The sequence below is a fragment of the Branchiostoma belcheri genome, unplaced genomic scaffold (assembly GCF_001625305.1).
Source record: "Branchiostoma belcheri isolate BF01 breed outbred unplaced genomic scaffold, Haploidv18h27 scaffold120, whole genome shotgun sequence".
Classification (NCBI taxonomy): domain Eukaryota; kingdom Metazoa; phylum Chordata; class Leptocardii; order Amphioxiformes; family Branchiostomatidae; genus Branchiostoma; species Branchiostoma belcheri.
The window spans coordinates 540,840-553,492 of record NW_017802603.1 but is presented as its reverse complement, the minus strand read 5'-3'; the positions used below and the strand labels follow the sequence as shown (position 1 = coordinate 553,492).

Below are 12,653 nucleotides of genomic sequence, written 5' to 3'. Positions count from 1 at the left end.
CAGCACAGCATGTGTGAATATGTTTACTAAATAAAGAAGCTTCTTTTTTGTATGCGAATATATATATATATATATATATATATATATACATATGTGGATATGTGTGAGATTCTACCGTCTTTCTAATTGTGAACGCTTCTGACCTGGCAAAACATTCAGTCCTTATCTCTTCAAGAACTAAACCATTTTAACTGAGTTTCGACCACTAAAACAGTAATTTACTGCCTATGGACGCCCTAGATATCAGTAGATACAGTACATATCAGAGACACCTCAGATGGAATCTGTATGTATTACATGTACTTGCTTAAGTTAGTAGATGCCATACTTTGTACACTGTACAATTGTTGCGCAATAAAGTTATACATATTTAAGACATTCGTTGTCAGATTTCTACCAGACTGAATGAACCTGTTTTTAGTCATTGCCTGCCTGATGTTACAGCTTGGGGCGTGCAAAACACAAGTCAACTAATATCTGCGGCAGCCTTTGAAGAGTAGTGAAGTACACTATTGTTGAACGTACACTAGTGGCTCTGAAAATCCAATTTCAACTGATGAAGCGGTGCCCTACTTTTCACAGAGTAGTAATTTCCTCACTTTAATAGCATTTTAATTCAACAGCGTAGCACCACTGGGAGAGAGTCGCCACCATTCGCAGGAAAGTTGCACTCACAACATTTCAAACCATTCCATTGAATAACACAATCATGAAGATGTAATCATGGCTTAGGGAACAGGACGTACAGGTTGCTTTCGACTCGCTCTTTGATTGAAAACTCCTGGTAGCAGAATCGCAGTAATTTGAAAGGTTCTGGCATGGCTGGGGTGGCATCTTCTATTGCCTAATGAATTAACTTAAATAAAACCCATGTGAATTCACATGTAGAGTCTGAAACAATCCTAGGTTTTATGTATATTCTATCCATAAAGAGTTTTGTGGGAGTTTTCGGCATGGATCTTTGTAAAAAAAAAACTGCCCCGATGGCGTTTCCAAATGTTTCCGGTTATATGCTTACGTGGGTGTTCGATTGTCAAAGACAAACTACGACATACTTGCAAAGCCAAGATTTTATCTCTCGGTAATGGTTATGGTACCCTATCATGAGATAATGCAATGATGTTTTGCTCTAATTTAATAAACAGAGAAGGTCACCAGCAGTTTTGAATTGTCAGGTTCAGGACGAACTACCTGATTGTTTCCACAGCTTTTCTAGCTCAAGGAAAACAATTCCAAAGTTAGAAAAAGTTTCCGGAGTAATTTATTTGGCTAACGTTGGCAACAGAGATAAGAAACAGGTTGGAGCAGGATTGAACGGATTCGGCTCGCTCGCTTCATGAACAAATCATGACAACCAATCGTGACAACTTGTTCTTTGATAACGCCTCAACCACCTGCCATGCGTCTCAGGGAGCATTTTTAAACAGATATATCTTCAGGAAAACACAGGAAGACCACGTTAAACGCCTTCGGCGAAGTGTACCTGACAAAAACTAAACTTAAACACCATGCATCATACAAACTCTGACAGTTTTTCTCTAACAAGCAGTTACATCTTCTTCTCGGGGATACCAAGAGGACCTATGTGATGAGCATCTCTGTGAAGTTTTTCCAATAATTCTTAACAAAAAACGCTGTCAAGTCTCAAGAGCAACTGATAAAAAATAATAATTCTGGTTTTTCTGTCGCGGGTTCAGCTATTTCATAAAATGGTATAATCATGCCAAAATCGTTCCCAAGCCTGACTCAATTAGTCACCAAGTTTTTTTTATATGACTGCTGGTCTCCCTGTTATGTATCATGCAGAAAATTGTGTTTTTCCAATTGTATGACTGTAGTGTGATTGTCATATTGTAGTTTTGCGACTGTAGCAAATAGCCTAAGTGGAAGATCTAGGCTATTTGGCTGGTACTGACCGACTGAAGAAAGTAGAAGTCCACAGACAGGCATATAAATGCGATTGCTTGCTGCTTTTATTGGTGGCCAAACCGTGTATTCGTCTCGAATTAGTGGCGCTCCAAAATTAGGGCGGCAGTAGCCTGCGGTATTGTAGGAGTGCATTTCTAGAGTTGATTAAGACACTTGATTGGGTTCTATTCTGGCGGTTGGAAGATTTTGTGCCCAGAACCACCGTCTGCATCCCCGAATGACGCTGCCGTGACGCCAGCCAGCCCCTGCGGGCACGACCCTGCCGTCCGGGCCGGGCGGGCGATCGGCAGTTCACAGGGGGAGACCGGCTTCTGCTGGCGTGACAGGAAGTAGAAATTACTCCCAACTCCCTGGGATTCAACTTTGATATTAATTGGAGACTTTCATCTATGGGGCCAGCAACTGCGTGAATGCTTCAGCTCATCTTGTTATCGTTGGTCTGACCCTGACCTTTTCCCTCATGACCTCAATGAGAATCTAGCCTGGCATCCAAACCTAGTATAGCTGCCGAGTCTAATCGCTTTTGATAGGCAAAGGCTCATCAAACAGACAAGCAAGCAAGCAAGCAAACAACAAAAAAAAACACATCCTCAAATGACCATGCCTTACATTTGGTAAATATGAAATGACTTCTCATACAGTCAATCTAATGTTGATTATTGTCGGTTAAGTTATAAGTTGTTCCAATGGTACAGTCTCACTGGAAAAGGCCTTCAGGCCATCAAAAGTTCTAATGACATCCCATTAATTATAACAAGAAACACCATATCTACTATCAAACAAGTGAGAATCCAATATATTTCCGACAATGCCTTGAATGTCTGAGATAAATGTGACTGCAAGACGAGCGACTACTGATCTGTATCACGGAGAACGTCACAGGCGTGAGGCGTCCCGGAGGTACTCAGCAAGTCAATAGATACTATCGACGTAAAGGGCAGAATCTGAACTTGTAACAGGTTTATTGGCTTTTGAAATTGCAATGGCCAGTGTTCGAAAAGGCAACGTGAATACCACTATCCATGCAAAATGGTGCCGGAGCAGTCCGGTTCGCAGCGTTTGACGTGTGACTTCATAACAGGACATAAGGAGAGGACGTTCCTCATCATCCTGATGTGAAATTCTCTTGATATCGTCTTTGTAATGAAGAGATGTCTTGGCTGAATCTGCTGACGTACATAAACCATTCACGGCGACAGGTGCTGACGTCATTTCCTTGGAGACACCGACAAGGACGTCACGGAGGACATACTACAGGCAAAGGACAAATGGACTCTGAAGAACCACTGAGTCTGAAAAATTCGCCAGCGTTCGGGTGTTTTACATGTTGTTACAAGGACAGTATTGATGAATACTGTAGCAATCTCTACAGCCAAAAAATATCAGCAAGAAACAGAAATACTCATTGTCTGTGTCATGAACCGTTCTTTGGACGTCTTGCTTGTCTGTAGATATCGTTACGATGTAAAGGTCAGCTATCTATCCTTTAAATCTTACTGCAGACAACCAATAAAACGGTTTCATCGCGGCTTAAACATGGACAGTTGTCAGTTATATATCCTACGTTTACCTACCTCCAGGTGATTATTGGCGACCAATCAAATAAGCAGCTTTAACCCATACGCTGCCGCCTGAGTCTGACACTAGAGGATTAACGGCTGTGAAAGTCATTAGTCAGGGAGAACTTGGTAATCCATCACTTTCATTACATATAACCAAGGTTGTTGTCTCATGTTAACAGTCGTCATAAAAGAACAGAATCCGAGCCAAGCTAGGGGGGTGGAAGTCGGCAGGTCAATTCAGACTTGTCGGTGAACAACATCTCTCTCTATGCCTAGCCACGTCACGACAGAAACTCACAAGTTGAGGCCGTCACCGACGCTCTTCCTATCATTGAGCATGTAAAAATCAATACAAAGTTCCCTTTCTCCTATCTAGAACCCGGACATGCACATGTAGATGAAGCAATGCAAAGAAAAAATGCCAAGAAACTCTCCTGTACGTGGGTGGTCTTATTCCAAAGGCAGATAGACGTCTCCATCAGATAAATGTCCGTAATATGCATCAACCAAGCGAAGGAAGACTCCCACTGCCGTTTGAATGGATCCTATCAGTGCCTCTCCACCGCATGAGTAATATCCAGCATATAAACCGCTGTGCTCGGCAACAGCTCAAACATATTGGACGAGACATCATGAGCCATTTCACCCAAAGCCAGCATATCGCATAGCAACAACGTTGCATTTATTAGACCTTCACGCGAAGACTGGTGCTGAGAACTCACAAATCTCGTGGTTGAAAGTGCGAGGCTGCAGGGTGACTAATAACACCTCTACCGAAAGGAAACTTATGGCCAATCCGATAAAGGCCCTTCATCTTGCAACTAGGGTGGAAGTTTTATATGCACTGTCCAGGGGCAGAAAGACTTGCTAGGACGGGATGTAAACCCTTGTCCATTGTAGTTGCCGAAAAGAGCCACGAGATTTAGCATGTGTACTTCTGGTAATGATTAAGAGCCAAAATGAAACAATAGTTAACTTAAAAGCAATCTTTACAGCGAGAACCTTATTTTCACGCAAAGGTGGAAATCTAGATTTATCATCTGCAGCTGGTTATATTATCAAAACTAAATACTATGTTAGCTGTCCTCTTACCCTGTCGCAACAGCAGCCACACCAGACACCAGATGCCATGAAATGTACAGATATGAACACCACGCACTTGTCCTATTCACAATGCACGGGATCCCTCCGTATCAGCGTAAAATCAATCATCAGTCGGCGGACAGGGAATCAGCGTGATTGTCCACACCAGGGACACATGGCAATGGCGAAGGTAATTTTCAGGGTCATCAAATCCAATAAAATCTGACCCCAAGGCAAACACACCTTTGTTCTCCAGGCATCCCAGAACGAGGAAGTGTTGTGAAACTCAACAGACTTGAACCAAAAACTCCCCATCCTGGCGTCATTAGTATGCTAGTCGGTAGTTGTAAGTTGTGTATTGTAATCATGTGCATGTACAAACTGCAATCAAGAAAGAGTAGATTATATTTAGTCTAATCTTACGGATATGTAGGTGTAATCAAGCATTAAGTAAAACATGATTATTTTGCATTACGACGATGTCATACATTATGATATTGAATAATTTACAGCATACATGATGAAATCTCCTGAAACTCGGAAGCAGTGGCTGAATGTGGGCGGCATGTGTAGAACCGACCACAGGCTGACTGCTGAGGTTCCGTCCTCGCACTGTTCACCGTTATGTGACTTCCACCAACCTCTAAAGGGTCATGCTAGTCCAAACCATCCACACGGACCAGTAGATTGATTTTGTCTTAGACGGGATTGGAAAAGGGGTATTAAACGCATTATTGGCAAGCTTTTGGAATGAAGACCAAGACCAGCGGAATATTAATCGTGGCTTCTGCGCTTGGTGCTCATGACTGAACATGTGTGTATCTCTGCGTGAGGCCACCTAGTTGAAGTAAACTTTTGCAAAAACTGCGCACACATGCGCGTGTGTGCGTGTGTGTGTGTGCGCGCGTGTATGTGTGTGTGTGTGTGTGTGTGTGTGTGTGTGTGTGTGTGTGTGTGTGTGTGTGTGTGTGTGTGTGTGTATGTGTGAACACTTTTACGCTTCAATAAAGTCGGTTGTGCAAATAACACTTTCTTAAACTTCGGACACGAATACTCAGTCCACGAGCCATCGCCGAAGATAATGATGATGTAGCCGCACTCTCATCTCATAAGCCTCCACAGTATCAGACGGCATCGTGCTGGTGGAAAAGTTGTCCATCCTTACTGGGAATCAGATTTGTCTCTTCACATTGATTATCTGTTTGAGATGTGCTGGTGTAGCTCGTAATTCAAGTACAGGCAAATCTCCACCCAGCGCGATCAATGCCGCGGAAATGCACAATTACCGAGGTTTAAAATCGTAATCGTTTCCCCGAAGTCCGTGCGAGTGGTTACACAATGGTGCGGTTTGTCTTAAGGGACGAGACTAAAGACAGATGTATTTTATGGAAATAGATTTATCGGTCTGATATCCCAATTGCACAGTCCAGTTATGCATGTTTATAAAAGACTAAACACGAGGGCCGTTGAGGATGCAAGGCCACTCCATTTTACATTGTACCTATACAATACTACGGCCCTTTCCAGATTTTATTGTATTCTCGACATGTCGAATTTCATCTGCGTTGTATAAGCACTGACTGTGGCTTACACATTATAATCGAAACGGTGATTGCATGAAATAATAACAATATTATTGATGTGGCACATCAATCATCATCAAAACAGACTCTATTTCACTTGGGTGGGAGAAAATCTGTTTTTGGTAGCGTTAGATTCTTCTCTACCTGAGTTGTCGTTTGATGTCAGTTTAATGTACAGCACTACCCAAGATTTCAAGAAGGATTTTTGGACGATCGATGCTTTGCAAAAGTTGCCGTTTTAGTCAAAGGAGTGAATCCGTGCCAGTGCGCGTTCACGCCAGAATAGGCGATAGAGCGAAAAAGGCGAGAGTGCTACTGACAACATGACATGCATGCAGCACACACAGATGACGGCACAGCGGCAGCACGGAATGGGTAATACTGCTGCTCTTATCAATTCATCAGGATCACCAGGAAGAGAGATAATCAGAACTGTTTATGGAATTGCAGGAAGTTAACCTTGAAGTTAACGATCTATAAATTAGAAAAGTGACTTTATGACAAGACTTCCATTACCATCAACCCTGACCTTGGGAACATTTCCCTGTGATCCCTCTATCTAACTACACGATAGGGGAAATATATCTACTTTCCACTCCGCTAGTAAGCCTTTCCTGACAAAGAATACCACCATAGTAGGAATGGAAATTAGGTACTTTAGACTGATAACATCACGAAACTGCGGGGTTGACAAAGACACCATTCCGTGCATGGGTAACAGGGGTCATGTAACGATACATGTAATGTTAAACGCAGATAGACCCAAAGTCATACAACACATAAGCAATGTCAGCCATGATAAATGTGGAGTAGTAACTTAAACGATGACAAACACGCGTCCCTGGTGATCCATGTCGTCTGCTGAACATATTTAGTAGTGTACATGTGGCGAAGATTTAACTCCAGGCTAAACCTGGCTTCCCTGGCTTAAATGGCTTACCCGGGACAATACTTCACCACTTTGAAAAATTAGAGTCACATACATTGTATACTGAACGTCTTTTTCCCCCAAAATTGATTTTAGAGTTGCAAGTGGACGGCGGCACAGTCTCAATAACAAATGGCATTGGCCTTTTCGTGCAACAAGTTAAGGGCTATGTTTCATTTTGTTGTATTTTATATTGTGAAGCAGTTCTGTAAAAAACGAATTGGATTCATTTTGTTTCTTGCTTGGTCAAGGCTAAAGGGCGTAACGTGCTAACGTTGATTTAGTTGTATTCAGTCTCTATCCCCCCAAGAAATCGCCAGGAGTCGAAGAAATAATGAAGAGGATTATTGTTGGCCGCACCAAACTACTTGTCTTACCTCTGCACGTGTTGTAGGCTACAGAGTTCGCTTTGAGATGGATGGCAGGATCTTTATGCTTACATCAGTCCACATGGAAAAGGCACTTCTCCCTAAGTTCGTTAAGAAAACACATTAGAGTAGCGACTTATCCTTTCTTTGCACGCACGAGTTCACATTCAGGGGTGTTACTGTGAAAAGTGGCCGTTGCCGATTGCCACATGTGGGATTAGGTACAGTAATCTGGCTCTCAATTGTCTTGTCACATTCAGTTAGTGCTTGGCGTTTGCCTCAGTCGATATTCCATTTAAACACTTAGACTAAAAAGAGCACAATTTAAGATGTGGACCCAACGCAACGTTGAATTCTATTGATGTACATTTCATTTGAGTACCATTAGAATATAATGTGCCTACCCAGAGTGATACTAAGCTGGACCCCACCTGGAAAAAGAAAGACGGGAGGTCAGGTAATTACTTGGACATTTGACCAGGACCCGGCAGCAATGGGATGTGGAAGGACGGGGTGTCTCAGTACTTACGCCGATGGGAATGATGGTGAGGAATGCCACGTCCAATTGTATCAAAATGCACTCTAACATTTTGGTGCTTAACAAGTCTCCAGTGTCACAGATGCTTAAGTGCTGCTGAAGGGGTGGCAGGCTTCTGACGAACCTTTCCATCGTTTTCTACTGTATCTAGATACGGTAGTGTAGACCCAGGTGTGTGTACCTTCTCTTATCTCTGGCGAACAAGAGTTATAAATGGCAAGTACAAAATTAGATTGTGATGGCAACTGCGTGGCTAGAATACCTTGCGGGTGTGCTATACAACAAGTGGAACGAATCAAATGCACATCACCGTCACAAAACGTGTTAAATCTGACACAAGACCTAGATTGAGACTACGTATTCTTCATGTACTGGTCAAAACGTGGAGTGATTCCTTGGGAGGGCGCATGTACAATCCACTTTCAGCTAGTTTCCCGTCCAAAATCCCGTTAAAAGTAATGAAAACAACATCACTACATGTATTACCTGAATAGAAACACTGATGGTCCTTTCCCTTACAGGATTCAATCAACACGAAGGTTAAAGATCGAGAAGGAGATAATAATGGCCAAAATAAAGACCCATGAACACCGCAAAATGAAATATCATTACATAAGTCCTATAGTTCGCGGTTACAGGCTGTTACTTAATATTAAATCTTTATTTATGGCATGTCGCTAGCATCTAGAAGAAGGTGGTACTTTTAACTACGAGTATCAGCTATTACCACCAACAGGCTAACGTTACCCTTAGCCCACGCTAATGTTTGTGTGACTGTGCACCAAATGTCATTGCCAATAATACAGAATCCGGCTCTGACAAACTCGCATGTAAATGTGTGAGACATGGGTTCTCAGAAAGCAGACAGGGAAAAGCTACTGTGGCTTACATGGAGACAAATGTGGCCTGAAATAAACTCTTCTGCCTCGTTACTGTGTCCATATTCCATCAGTCTAAAGTCATTTCCACACCAAAATTACCGGCAAATATTGTTCGCTGTGTATAGTCATTGGTGATTACATGTATAATGCTCAATGCTCATGTAGGATAAAGACCTTTGTAAGACAGTTCATTATGAAAACCGCTTACATAATACGACACGTTGGGGACTTATGTAATGAATCTGGTGAAGTGTCGTATTCATTGCCTATCGATCAGGAGAGGTATTCACGCATCTTTGCATGCCTCACGTACATCGCAAATGTCAAATCAATCTAGCTCAAGTTTCAGTAAGACGATCTTGCTGTTTCTGCTGAGTTGATGTTTGCATTGTTCTCGTCTTCAATGACACATTGTCACTTGTAACTTTTGACATTTTGACGAAATGCTGTTAAACCATTGCAAATAAATCACATTTGTTGCGGATCCCCTGGTAATCGTAATTACAATTCCAGAGTTTATTGCGCAGTCACAAGGGCATTGGTTACGCAAAAACACCATCATGCTTCCTGGGCAACGGGGATTCTGACTGAAGCATGCCTAATTTAGGAAATCATATTCTAATGGCAGTAACCGCCTTACTAATGCCGGCGAATCCTTCCCAGCAGTTTTCTTTTGCGCGCATCACACCTGGATACTGTGGTGTGACAAGATAACATACTCGTACACGTACCTTACGTATTCCATTACCGTGCTAAAGGACTTTAGGATTACAGCTTTTGTGTGCCTGTGATAATAAACTATCCAACCGCTTACTTTCAAACCCCAAATCTTCTACATGGAGCCGTCCTTTTTCATTTTCAATTCATCTGATGACGCATCAAAGGCACTGGAGCACATTGCCCTTGTATTGTGGGCGTGGGGAGCTATGCGAAACACGTGCTTCTTACTGACAGTGCTCATAGCGACTCTACAATTCTGATGTGGGAGTGTAGAGTAGTAGCGGGACGCGCTACGAATATGCACGTCAGACAACACTCTGTGAATGCTAGCGCTGAGGAAAGGGCACCTGCGTGTGCTTGATATGCAGATATCCAACATTCAAGTCGTAATGACACTTCCGGCTACTTTAACTAAAGTGCTGTTTTAAAAAGTGTTTTTACAAAACCCGCACTAAAGGTTTGATCCCTTGTCATTAAAGGTCAATTAGTTAGCTGGCGTCAAATTGGAGACAAGATAAGAGAAAATGGACATCAGATGATATCTCTACGGAAAGAACGTCATCATGGGCGGCTGGGCAGAATGGATTACCAGTATACAGACCGGCAGGTGGTTCTTCAGTTCACTTATTGAAAACAGCGTATTACGATAGAAAGGTAAGGTGCGTCACGTAACGTGGTGATTTTGTAGATTTCATCCACCGAATGAAATCAAAACTCGTACAACGAGAACCGGGTGGCAGGTTTAAGGCTGTGGAATGTCGTAATCCTCCCCGGAACATTCGTGACAGCTTCCGATGGCAGCTTCCGGGATGTTAGTAATAGAAGCCGTCCTTGAGTACTTGAGTATTTGAGGTGACTCAGTAGCACATTAAGTAACCTTCTCTTACCCTTTTAAAGGCTTCAGTATTCAATTTCCAGAAAGCAAAGAGAGTGATGTGTAAATGTTAGAATTCACTCAAAGTGAAACAGCTGGCACAGTGTTGTGGTGTTTATAATAGAAGGTATCGGAAATGGGACCTAGATATCCAACACCATAATACGCTGACATTTCGACGAATTTCGACGAAAGGCTAATGTTTATTTTGAGGACTTCGGTGCTTTTTTTATCATATCAGTCACAGAAATCCAGATTAGAATAGGATTTCGATTCCTTGTAATCCCATTAACACACAGAAGTAAAAGGGTTTTTTTTCTTTGATTCAATGTGTCTGTCAAATGTAACCAATGCTGTTGACCCCTACCCCAGTAGGTCATGCAGTGCACCGGTATTCCCCCTGAACTAACAAGGTGGTTAGTAATCGTCACAATGGTATGGTCTGGCAGCATTTAACGATTCAAGGCTGGGCACAGACAGAGACCTAGCCGACCTTGGTGCTGAAATAGTGGTTGTGATTGCTTCTAAGGATTGGAAATACATTTATCTGGATATTTTACTTGTCTTGTGGACTAAAAATAAAATAATTCACTGTAAACTTCAGATAACATCTTCCAATGCTTCACATATAGATATAACTTAAGGGCCAAGGCTTCGTTTGGATGTTTTTATCAATAAATTTTCCCATCCAATAGCCTAGGACTAAATGTATGGAAGGTTAGTCTATAGTACTTAAGCATAATGGTTCAGAAAACGATGTACGTGGAGTCAATGTGCCTCAAACATGGCAACCATTGCCGTACATCACGTTCCCAGGAGGCTGTACAGGACACTGATGTATTGGAAAATACCCGTCAACTAACTCTTCCTGCCAAGCCGTAACCGTTGATAACTTGATTTACGTCCCGTGCAGATGACACAGCCTGCTGCCGTATGTTTACTTACATTTTTCAATTCAAAAAGCGAAGCCTTGGCTGCTTTCTGATGGAAGACATCGCTCTTACAGGCCTGGTGTATAAAGCGTCTGGACAAGACTATCCATCATACATGGGGTAATGGCCATGCTGAGACTATTAGTGGCTTCATGATCTGCTGTAAGAGTACTTTACAGCTGAGTTCGCACGTCGTGGCTACCAAGTCTTTTATTATTTATGACAGAGTATCACATACACTGGTAATTACATCATGCTCGGTGGAATCCGTAATAGTACCATAGCTCCCCATGGCAGCACAGGGCCAGACTTACCTGAAAATGGGTAATGATTAAGGCTCACGTGTAGATGAGCTGAACTGTTGGCGACCATTTTTCGCAGCGGACCAGCAGTGTATCAGTTGACGATGATGTGTACCAAGATTATATGTAATACAGGACGAATTACTTTTCATTGCATAATGAATTGTCATTCAGATTATATCGACTTTTGAAAGATACTAATATTCATACTTTTTACAGCATAATGATATCTATATGGAAAAAACACACAATGACATGCAAAAATTGCGATAATATTTTGATCTATGCCTGCACGTGCGTCTGTAGGATAAATTGATAAACATGTCCTGTGGGAACGTATGATCTGCATCATGTCCCGTGGCTACGACTATTCTAACGTTCTCACACACTCCCTACCAAGTGAAAAGTCCCTTACCGTTATAATTGTATGTAGTAGGTGTTCTCAATACAGCGAATCCTGACTCCTCCACGGTTGACGACCGTCGGTGCGTCCGTTTGCCGGCTGCCAGAAGCTTCTACAGTCTGCTCGGCAGTAGCTGGAGCGCTCTGAAACGGTGGGCGGGGTTTCTCATTTAAAACAGACTGCTGAGCCAATCACAGCTTCGCAGACGGCATAAGAAACCTACAGAAGGTGTCAATCAAATACCTTACCTAAGGCTTAGTATGTTATTGTCTTCACGCTAAAATAAAGTATGCAAGCAAGCTGAAAACTGAATATCAAGCTAACAGGGACTGTTAAATTAATAGTTCGACATTCTTCGGTGATTTCTTTCTGATGATTAGGCAGAGGTTCGATTTACACAGAACATATTATGACTGATGTAAGTTCGCGGCGTGTTAACCTTGCCTGTTTTATTATCATCATCACACCACCATTTTTTTATCTAAATTCCAAACTAGACGCGTGGTTCCCATGGAAATGTAAATTGTGTAGTGAGAGCGGGAGAGACACG

The 12,653-nt window shown here is 42.3% G+C and overlaps 1 protein-coding gene across 2 annotated transcripts in view; it reads right to left on the bottom strand.

Moving 5' to 3' along the window:
- Nucleotides 1–12,197, bottom strand: part of LOC109462928 (D(1) dopamine receptor-like) — a 28,313-nt gene extending 16,116 nt beyond the window's left edge. Inside the window, exon 1 of one of the 2 annotated variants that reach the window (XM_019759556.1) lies at nucleotides 12,116–12,197. The gene's annotated coding sequence lies outside the window, so the exon portion shown is untranslated. Of the gene's footprint in view, nucleotides 1–4,583; nucleotides 4,618–12,115 lie in introns of those variants that run through there. The other variant, XM_019759558.1, reaches the window with a different exon arrangement.
- Between the last annotated feature and the right edge of the window lie 456 nt (nucleotides 12,198–12,653).